The sequence below is a fragment of the Drosophila sechellia genome, chromosome 2L (assembly GCF_004382195.2).
Source record: "Drosophila sechellia strain sech25 chromosome 2L, ASM438219v1, whole genome shotgun sequence".
NCBI classification, from domain to species: domain Eukaryota; kingdom Metazoa; phylum Arthropoda; class Insecta; order Diptera; family Drosophilidae; genus Drosophila; species Drosophila sechellia.
This window is the reverse complement of record NC_045949.1, coordinates 747,119-756,271: the sequence shown is the minus strand read 5'-3', so window position 1 is coordinate 756,271 and position 9,153 is coordinate 747,119. Positions and strand designations below refer to the sequence as shown.

The window sequence follows — 9,153 nt, the reverse complement described above, 5'->3', positions numbered from 1 at the left end:
AAATATCATTTTATTAGCATGCGGACTCGACTCAACTGCCAAGGTGGAGGCGTTCTCTATCCCCACAGCCCCCCACCTCCCGCTCTCTTTCTGTAAATAGCTTCCATTGTGATCAGCCACAAAAGCAAGACACGTGCACTTGCAACCAAACGAGGTGGGCTTAATTTTCAGGACAAACTCGTGCGTCTCTAATGCGAATAGCGAATACCCTGATGAGCCACTTCTACAGATATATTTCTAGAGAATATTTACGTTGTGACTTTAAACTATGTCTATTGCTGATTTCACAATCATTATCCCTTATCAACTGGACAGAGTAAATGCCGAAAAGCAGGGCAGACTGCCTGCAGTATTTAGTATGCAGTTACAGATTTCGTGCTCGTTCGAGGCTCTCTATGGGTCTCTGGGTCCCCGAGCTCGTTGCCCAACGTCCAGTGTTCCTGACTGCTGGTTCAGAATTTATGCATATGACCTTAGTTATTGACATAATTTCGTGGCTGGCGGATTGGGCACGAAACGAAAACGAAATGCGCATTAAATGCTGGTTGGGGCCCGAAAGGGAAAGAGAGATTCCGATTCCCCGATCCGCCGGCTTCTCGATTGTGCGAAATTTTCACGCTGCTTTGGACAAATGCGCAAATTTGTACGGAGGAGGGGGAAGGGGCTGCCGAGGCAGTGGATCCGCGGATCGGATCAGGTGATTATCACGGCCTCCTCCTCGCCGGTGCATTTGTCAAATTTTCCACTTAATCCGACGTCAGCCGTGCTCACATGGAAAATTGTCACAGGCTCGGGTAAAGTTAAGGCTGGTGGTAAAAGGCGCCCCACGGCGACTCAGCTCCATTGAGCTCCTCTGGACCGCGGCGCTTTAATTGGTCTTATGAAACGGACAAAGTGCGAAATGAGTTATGCGCACGCGCGCACCCGCAGTTGAGTCCCAGTCCCCCAGTGCCCATCCCACAATCAGGTCTCCACCTCGAAGTCCAGCTCCAGAGCCGATCTCTGAGTACGAATACGAATCCGAATCCGTGGCCGATAATGAACGCATGTGGGAATTCGAAAATTGGATTTGGGTATTGTGCAACCAGCTTGGAAGTTGGTAGCCAGTGACACAGGAAGAAAAAACTGAGCTGTTTGGCTTTGGACGCCACGAAGATAATACCAATGTCAATTCAGATAATAACCAAAGTAAATAAGATAATAAAAAGTATTTCTCCGACTGCATCCACATTAGGATTTTTGCTGCTGCCGTTGCAGTTCCACAGATGCAAAAGTGCAAATACTACGAATGCGAGTGTAAGTGTGAGCACGCAAAGTATCTATTAGCGTCGCCTTTGCGCGCTGAAGTCAAACGGAATCTGTTTAGCAGTCGCTGTCTTTGGCGTTTCTGTTTCTGTTTTCCCCGTTCGGGTTTCGGCCATCGCGAATTATCTGTTAATTTGTGGCAATTTAGAGATTTGCAGATACGAAGCTCACTCTGTGCATTCAACGGCAGCTGCTGATACGCGAAGTCATTGGACAGAAGTCAGCAAGTGGCTAACCGATATGGATGGTGGCTGATCATCACTGGCTGATCGAACAGGGGATTGCTTTTCCAGTCGGAGAAAAACCCGAGTTCCTGTCAATGGAAATTATAAAATCTTTTTGTTTAGGGGATGGTAATTATCTTGGTGTATAGCGAACAAATCAGTTTCCTTGTCTCGGGTTTCAACTGACATACTTTCCGTGGTTTCTAATCCCCCAGAAATCGATTGACCGAACGCAGCATACTGTATACTCCAACGGCCAGAGGGCATCCATTTTGGCACAGACTGTCCCAGCTTTAAACTTGGCCCAGACTAAGCCACGATAAATTCCTGACCAGCAGAACTGAACTGGGCGCAAACAGCAAACCACAAACAACTCCGGATGAAGAGGAGGGTTCGCAGAGGGGCTCACTCGCTCCCAATACGCATGCGCAATTTTTCAAAAGCTTTTAACGTGAAGAGCCCAGAAAATTACGATGTAATTTTTGTAATTTCTGTAATTGCCTAATTCTGATTAATTTGAATTGACGAACGGTGGAGCAGCGCAATTGGTCTACGAGGGGAGAGGATCTTCAATTGGAGTCCGAGGCCCAACACGACTATTTCTGCCAGTGCACTGGCATGTGGCTCCAATAAGCATTCCCTCGTTACCTTCGGTGATCTTTCTAGGTGCAGATAAAAAAATTAGGTGACTATTAGGTGATTGTTAAATAAAATAAAATAAATCTGTAAATTATATAGATGGTAAATGCGAGATCTTAAGGGTAAGTATATCACTTACAGCTACTTCAGGTCTGCCATTTCGAAGATGAAAAAGTGTACTATCCTTATTCTTTAGTAGGTTTAGGAACGCCTTGATATTTTTTAGCTGTGCACTGCTTTCGCACACTCACATCCCGTGGCCAGTGGCCCGCTTCAGTTCGCTGGTTAACTTCCTCCAACTGCTCCCTCGCCGGCGGATTGAGAGGTCAAAACTGAGAAGCTGAAAATTATGCGCCATTGTTGGCTCCTTGCCGCAATATGCTCGAAAAGAGCCACACAAGCAACCGCAGAAGAGCAGTTGCGAATTTTTTCCCCCGTCGGAGTTGGGGATTTTTAAACCTGGCCTTCGCGTAATCCTTACTTATGCGTACTCCTGCATTGAGCTCAGCTTCAGCTGGAGCCTCGGCAATCTTCAATTTATTTGAGGGCTGCCCGACTCAAAGTGGCATTCTTTAATTTGATTAAATTTATGAAGAACTATTGACGAGGCAGAAGTACTGAAACAAACGTATATTTGAGCTCACCTAATGAATGAATGAACTATAGAAGATGCTTACTTGGTGCCAACTATACCGAATTCATTTGAAGTCACTTCGTCTACTTAGTTAAGTGGGTTTTGTCATCTGATCAAATCTGGCGACAAGGTCGCTGGGTTAATCCGCAACCAGGGACCGATACTGGGCAACAATAACTCAATTAAATGCTGGCCCATAAATCATACGCCAAGTGGAACCGACGCAGTTGCTGCGGAGATGTTCCGGCGATTGGGGATTGCAGACGATGTGTGAAAATCTCCCGTTGCGATGAAAAATTAAATGCAACTCTACGGATCCGTAGATCATCAATGAAATTTAATATGCAAAAGCAGCAAACGACCATCGGGAGCAGAGCTGGGAAGTTGCTCGGTTGGTAAGACAGAGAGGCGGCGATGTCATTGTGTAGCTTAATTAGCCCAAGTTGTTGGCGACCCGCTGATTAGAATGCCATCACAGAATCCGGCAGACGTAGGATTTGCGTTCTATGATCTCCGGTCTGCGATACACTTTCCACCGGCTGGAGGCAATGGCTAATGAAGTCGTTGCTGCGGCTGTTGATGTTTGGGCAATTAATCAAAACTCGAATCAAAATGAAAATGGAAATTTAATGGAAGACAAACCGATCACCTAAACGATGGGAAATTGTTGAAATCAGATGGAATCTTATGAGCGGTACACAGAAAGAAAATGTGTGCATCATAAAAGGATCATTGCTATAATTGGCCATGTTTTAATGATATGAGATTGTAATAACGAGAAGAACCTGCGAGACATTAGTGAAATTTTCCATCGATATTCCATCGATATTTAATATTTTCTCTCTGCTCAGGAGAGAGTCATAGTCATAATCTTAGATATAATCATGGACATGATCATGGCCAATCAAGCCGCACTCTCTCTTTCTACCTGCTAACTGCAACCGCAATTTCGCGGAATGCTCAATAGACTTTTGCTTAATGCTCGACGATAATTTATGCGACGACCACGAGATGCGGCAGAAGAAGTCCAGAGGAGGACCGGGTACCAAGCTCTGGTACCAAGAACAAATGCGAGTTTTGGACATAATGCGCGAACTTATGCAAATGCAGGGATTGGCAACGGAGCTAGGGCCTTGTCTTTGCGGGCCTGACTTATGCCTGAAATTTGTCTAGTTGTCAGTAAATATGGGAAATCAGTTTGCAACATGCGTGCCACAGTGGGCAGAGGCCGGCCAGAGGAGGCGACATTGAGACTTAAGCGGAAGGCACAGCAGGAGCGTAGATAGCCAGCATCAGATACAGATACAGACGACTAGTAAATGGCGACAACATATAGTCGCTGAGAAATCCCACAAAGGCCGGGCTAAGCCTCCCAAAGGCAGGAAAGTCGGAGGGGAGAACGTGGAACATGCAACATCGTTTTTCCTGCCAGAGATTGATGCCTATTGACTATTGATGCGGCGGGGTCAGCTCCTCCGAATTCAGCTGCAGTTTTTGCCGCAGTGAGTGGCATATGCATATGAGCAGCCACCGATATCCGCGGTTCCATAAGGATAATGCTCACAGCACGCAGCAGCTCGCAGGTTGCAACCAGACAGCGAGCAAATTTGCAATGCAAAGTGAGGAAAGATGTGGAAAGGAACTAAGGGCCAAGTGTCTGGAAATTCTTCGGCCAACGCTTGAGACCAAAAGATTTCAATGGCAAGAAGCAAAATAAATGTTATTTAAAGATTAAAATAATGAATATCGGGTCTAAGCTGATTAAAAAAGTATTAAATTAAACATGACCTAAAAAGGTATAAATATGAGTAAGTTTTTAAGGTTCGATGAACCACTAGAACTCCTCTTTACACCACCCATCGAACTTGTGCTGCCGTTCGTCTCAGGTTTCCCGAGAACTGTGTATATATGCATAACTTAGGTTTATGGGAACCCGTTTACAGATTTCGGCGACAATAATCGATCAGAACTGGGCTTAAATCAGAGATTCCAGCGCTCGCTCGCCTTCCCCATAAGTCATTTGACAAATCGACGAGATTTCAATAAATTTCGCATAAAACCGGCAAGTATTCAATTCGCTTGTTGTGTAACATAAATTCATCGCTAGAATTAATCCCCAGTTCAAGTCAATTAGTATTTTATGGCGCTTTTATAGACTCTTTCTTCTTTTTCGGGGAGGAACTCGCAGAAATTGAGCAAGATCAAAGCCCTAGCGCCACAGCCAAAGGTTAGCCAAATTTAGGAATTCATTTTCCTGTGCTATTATTTATACGAGCTGGGCGCAGCAGTCCGACTTCATTAGCACTGCCGCAGAACCCACCCAAGTTGTCCGCTTGCCTTATGGCTCATGTAAGTGGAACGCCGCCTTATCAGCCGACTGGCTTGGACTTCTCCACTCGAGCTGTCCATTCTAAACCTGGCTTTATATCGAAAGCGTATTTCAATTAAAACTAAAACAGAAGGCGAAACAAGTTGCGGAACTCCCGAGATCGAAGAGAGAGAGATCTTCTCACCCGCGGCCTTTACACCGAGAACTTTTTAGTACTTTAGGGATGTGCCCCATCGATTTTCATCTGTAAGCTATTAAAAAGAAAATTAAACTAGCATTGGTAGGGTAAGAAAAAATTTGTATTTGAAATGTGTAACCAAACTACCCATTTAACTAATAACTCTAGCTAAATTTCTTTGAGTGCATGGAATCTTCAGAGCAGGAGGCGTTCGAACGCATGAAAAATCGAACAAAATGCGCGTCTCATTAAAAATTCGCATAATTTAGAGATTAATGAACGACGCCGGGGTCGACAGAGCGACAGCGACAACGACAACAACGATGACGGCGTCGGCTACCGAAATAAAATAGCAAAATTTATTGACATTTCCCCCTGAGCCCACCATTCCCACGGATACCCGGGGCGGGGGTGGAATCTGGGGTATTGAAAGCTATTCTGCATTCAACTTATGATTTGATGATGAGCCCGTCGACAGCTCGAGATCAGAGCAGGAATTCCACCAGTTCCATCGACCACATTTGCATGGCCAGAGCACAGGATTATACCGGGAGTTTAGAGCCGGACAGGAGCAGAATCGCAGGCGAATGCTCAAATAAATAAAACTTACTATCGGACGCAGGAAATCAACAAGCAGAGAAGCCAACAACACAGGGGAAAAGAAAATCCACTCGAATTACTAGGTGAATAATGGCATACTCTACGATGAGCTTTAAGAGATGCGATTTAGAGAGTTTTTGTGGTCATTTGATTAATTAAATATTTAAACCATTTTTTAAAGCAATCCTAATTTCCAAAAATCGAGGTAATTAAGTTACATTTTTGGAGCACTCCAATATTTTTAGTTGAGAAAATATATGACAATATTATGGAGATTGTGGATAAAGCAATGAAATGCTTCTTTTGCATCAGAAACACAAAAACCAAAAGGATCCCGATGCGGATCAAGTCCATAGGATCCACTCAGGAAGTGTGCAAAACAAGACCCGCCTGCAAGACAACAGCACGGAACGGAAAAGAGAGCCTCGCAGGAGGGAGAGCATTCGAGGAGCCTGAAAAACTGAAATGCCGGAGATGAAGTAGGAGACGGAGTCCAAGTCCAAGTCCGAGTCCCAGTCTGATTCTCGGTCGGAATCGCAGTCGCAGCCTGCAACATGTGGCTAAACAACAATTTATGATGTTGCCGCTGACAGGCGAATGTTGTTTGCAGTTGTTGATGATGACGATTCCAAGGATGACGACGACAACAACAGCAGAAACGCGGCTACAGCAACGACAATGTTGCTATTGATTTTAAGGCGAATGAATGGCTCAGCACGGCCCGGCCCAGCCAAGCCCAGACCCCATCCGCATCCTCATCTTCATCCTCATCCTCCATATTTTTGCCGGCTAGGATGTTGCAGCTATGTAACTTTGCATATTACTCGCATGATGGATTCCGATTCGCTTCGTTTTGTCGTTTTGTGTGTGGGCTTTTAGCAACAAGCTGGATGTCGAACGTCGACCGTCGATCGTTGAAGTCTGAATGTTGAAATCTAAAAAGCTGCATTGTCGAACGTTGTTCTGGGCCCAGAAATGTTGACAAAGCAGGAAGCAGTTGGATATGACCGCTGATCGATCGGCTGATCTGATCTGCTAGTCCCATCCCTCCTTATCTGTCCGCGGCGAAGAGTGCCAAATTTCAATGGCTGCTGCAAATTATCCACCATGTCCATCCATCGGACTCCATCCATAAATCCATCAACTCTACTCCGAATGAGTCTTAATGCTGTCCGTTGCCATTAACCGATTTGCAAGCAGCGGGCGGGCAAAGTACCCCCTTTTCTATGTATATCTACACAAATCCACAAATCCACGTACGCCTCTGATTTGGGTCTGCGTGTGGGTGGCGGCAGTGACCAGCTTTATCCGCTCTAGCCCAGATCTCTAATCACTTTGTAAGCACACATAGCAAAATTTATATGACCGCAAATAAAGTGTTTGAAACTTTATGTATGAAACGACCTAACAGACTTAATCGAATACCAATATTTTTGATGAACACAATTGAATTATTTTTATTGACTTCATGCTCATTATGATTTCTTCCGGTGCAGCCAGACATTACTCTCTTTGCTTTTCAAGTGCCTGTCAAGATTGTTGTTGCTCTTGCTGTTAACTCATTTCATTTGAAAAGTGGCAAATGCAAGCCGACAGCTAAGCGACGTCATTTACGGCTTTGACAAGCGGCGAATGACCAAATGGTTAACCATTGTCCATTGTCGGTAGGAGAGCAAACCTCCCGCAACCGGCCATGTGATCCACCATGTCCATGCCCATTCCCACTTGCTCATTGAGCCACCAACGTACCGCATTCCCCATAAACGAGCATCAAACAGCGACTTCTGCCGCACCGTTGCTCCTTTGGATGTGGCACGCACTTTTCGTGTACGTTTCCCAGACAAATTGCTGAATTTGCGAACGCTTGAGAGTTCCGCGGAATTGGGAACGGAATCGGAATCTGCTCTATGGCATCTCCACGAGGGTCCCGCCCCAAAAAGCGAGTCGCATTTTCGTTAATGTTGCTGCAGCAACTTTTACTTAAGGCGCCGAATTTTCCGACAGTTCGTGGAGAAAACGAACAGTAAAAGAATTCAGTTCTTCAGATCTTGCTATTGCACGGGTCGATTGGCAGCCGCGATTAAAACGGCAAGAGTCAAAAAGTTGAGGAACAAGAAAGCGCACTTCAAATGCCACTTCAATGGCGTCAAATTGTTACATTTACTGATCGTGGACCCAAAATGAGGCCATCAGTCAGTTCTTCAGGATTTTGCTAATTTTCATTGATCATTTTGTTGTTTGAAGAAATATTTCAAACTGTTTAATAGTACTGATCTAAACTAGATCGTGGCTTATATATTTAACTCCACAACTCAGTTTTCATTCCTTTCCATTAAGCTATAGCTTACGCAACATTTGCATTGTTCGGTTGTTGACGCAACATTGTTGCTCCTGCCTAATTTTGAGGTTCCAAAAACGCAAAACAATGGGAAGAACCAGGAGCAGGAGGGGCAGGATGGGGAAGCGAAAGGGGACGGGACAGGGGGGCCGGCCGCATACCAAACACTCCAAGCCGCACTTCGCACCCCTCGACCTCTTTTCCGCACTTCACTGTACACAAACAAAACAAACCTGGGGCTTATTTTTGATTGACTTTCGAGGATGCCACAGAGGGGACTTGTGTTTCAAATCATCATTAATGGTATTTAAAAATGTGCCTACAACGCTTAAAGTAATATTGCATACACATATTTTAGATATATGTCCAAACGATAATCATACGACTTTTTTGCCTGTGTAGAGCCACCACTTCCACTGCACTCGGCAACAACAACTTGGCACACAGGTGAGCATGACTGCCAACCGGTTTATGCTTCTCAGGTGAGCTCTCTCTCACGGAGAGCAGCTAATTTACATGCCAGAAGAGCCTGGCATCGCCACAAAAACAATGGGTAGCTATAGTAGTTATAGCGGGCCGCTCTCGGAGCGGGAGAGCAGCTATAGACAGATAGCTCTCTTCCCTGGCTAATTGTGGACCTGTCGTCGATTTTATTTTGTGTATTGTGTGTGCACCTTTTGAAATTCTTCTCCGATTCTCTGGGAGAAACCGACCAAACCACTCTGGGGAGAAACTATTCACCACTGAGCGACTCCGATTCTTCGGGGCTCGCCATCTTCATTACAGCAATCTCTTGACCACAGGTGGGTTGGAGTCGAGGTGGATTTCTGCGCTCGGGCATCCTGAAGTAAGAGAGAGAGCCCGGCTCCAGTCTCCGGTCTGCAGGCTTCTTCAGTCTGTCGTGTG

General features: G+C 45.3%; 1 long non-coding RNA gene across 3 annotated transcripts; it reads left to right on the top strand.

Annotated features, from left to right (window-relative positions):
- On the top strand, window positions 1-2,487 carry LOC116801476. 3 transcript variants are annotated; one of them, XR_004362041.1, is made up of 4 exons: window positions 1-1,658; window positions 1,745-2,214; window positions 2,268-2,290; window positions 2,365-2,487. It is a non-coding gene; the product is annotated as an uncharacterized LOC116801476 (long non-coding RNA). The 3 variants fall into 3 exon arrangements; XR_004362040.1 differs by having other exon boundaries at window positions 3-1,658; window positions 1,745-2,290; window positions 2,368-2,487; XR_004362039.1 differs by having other exon boundaries at window positions 4-1,658; window positions 1,745-2,290.
- The last annotated feature ends 6,666 nt before the right edge of the window (window positions 2,488-9,153 follow it).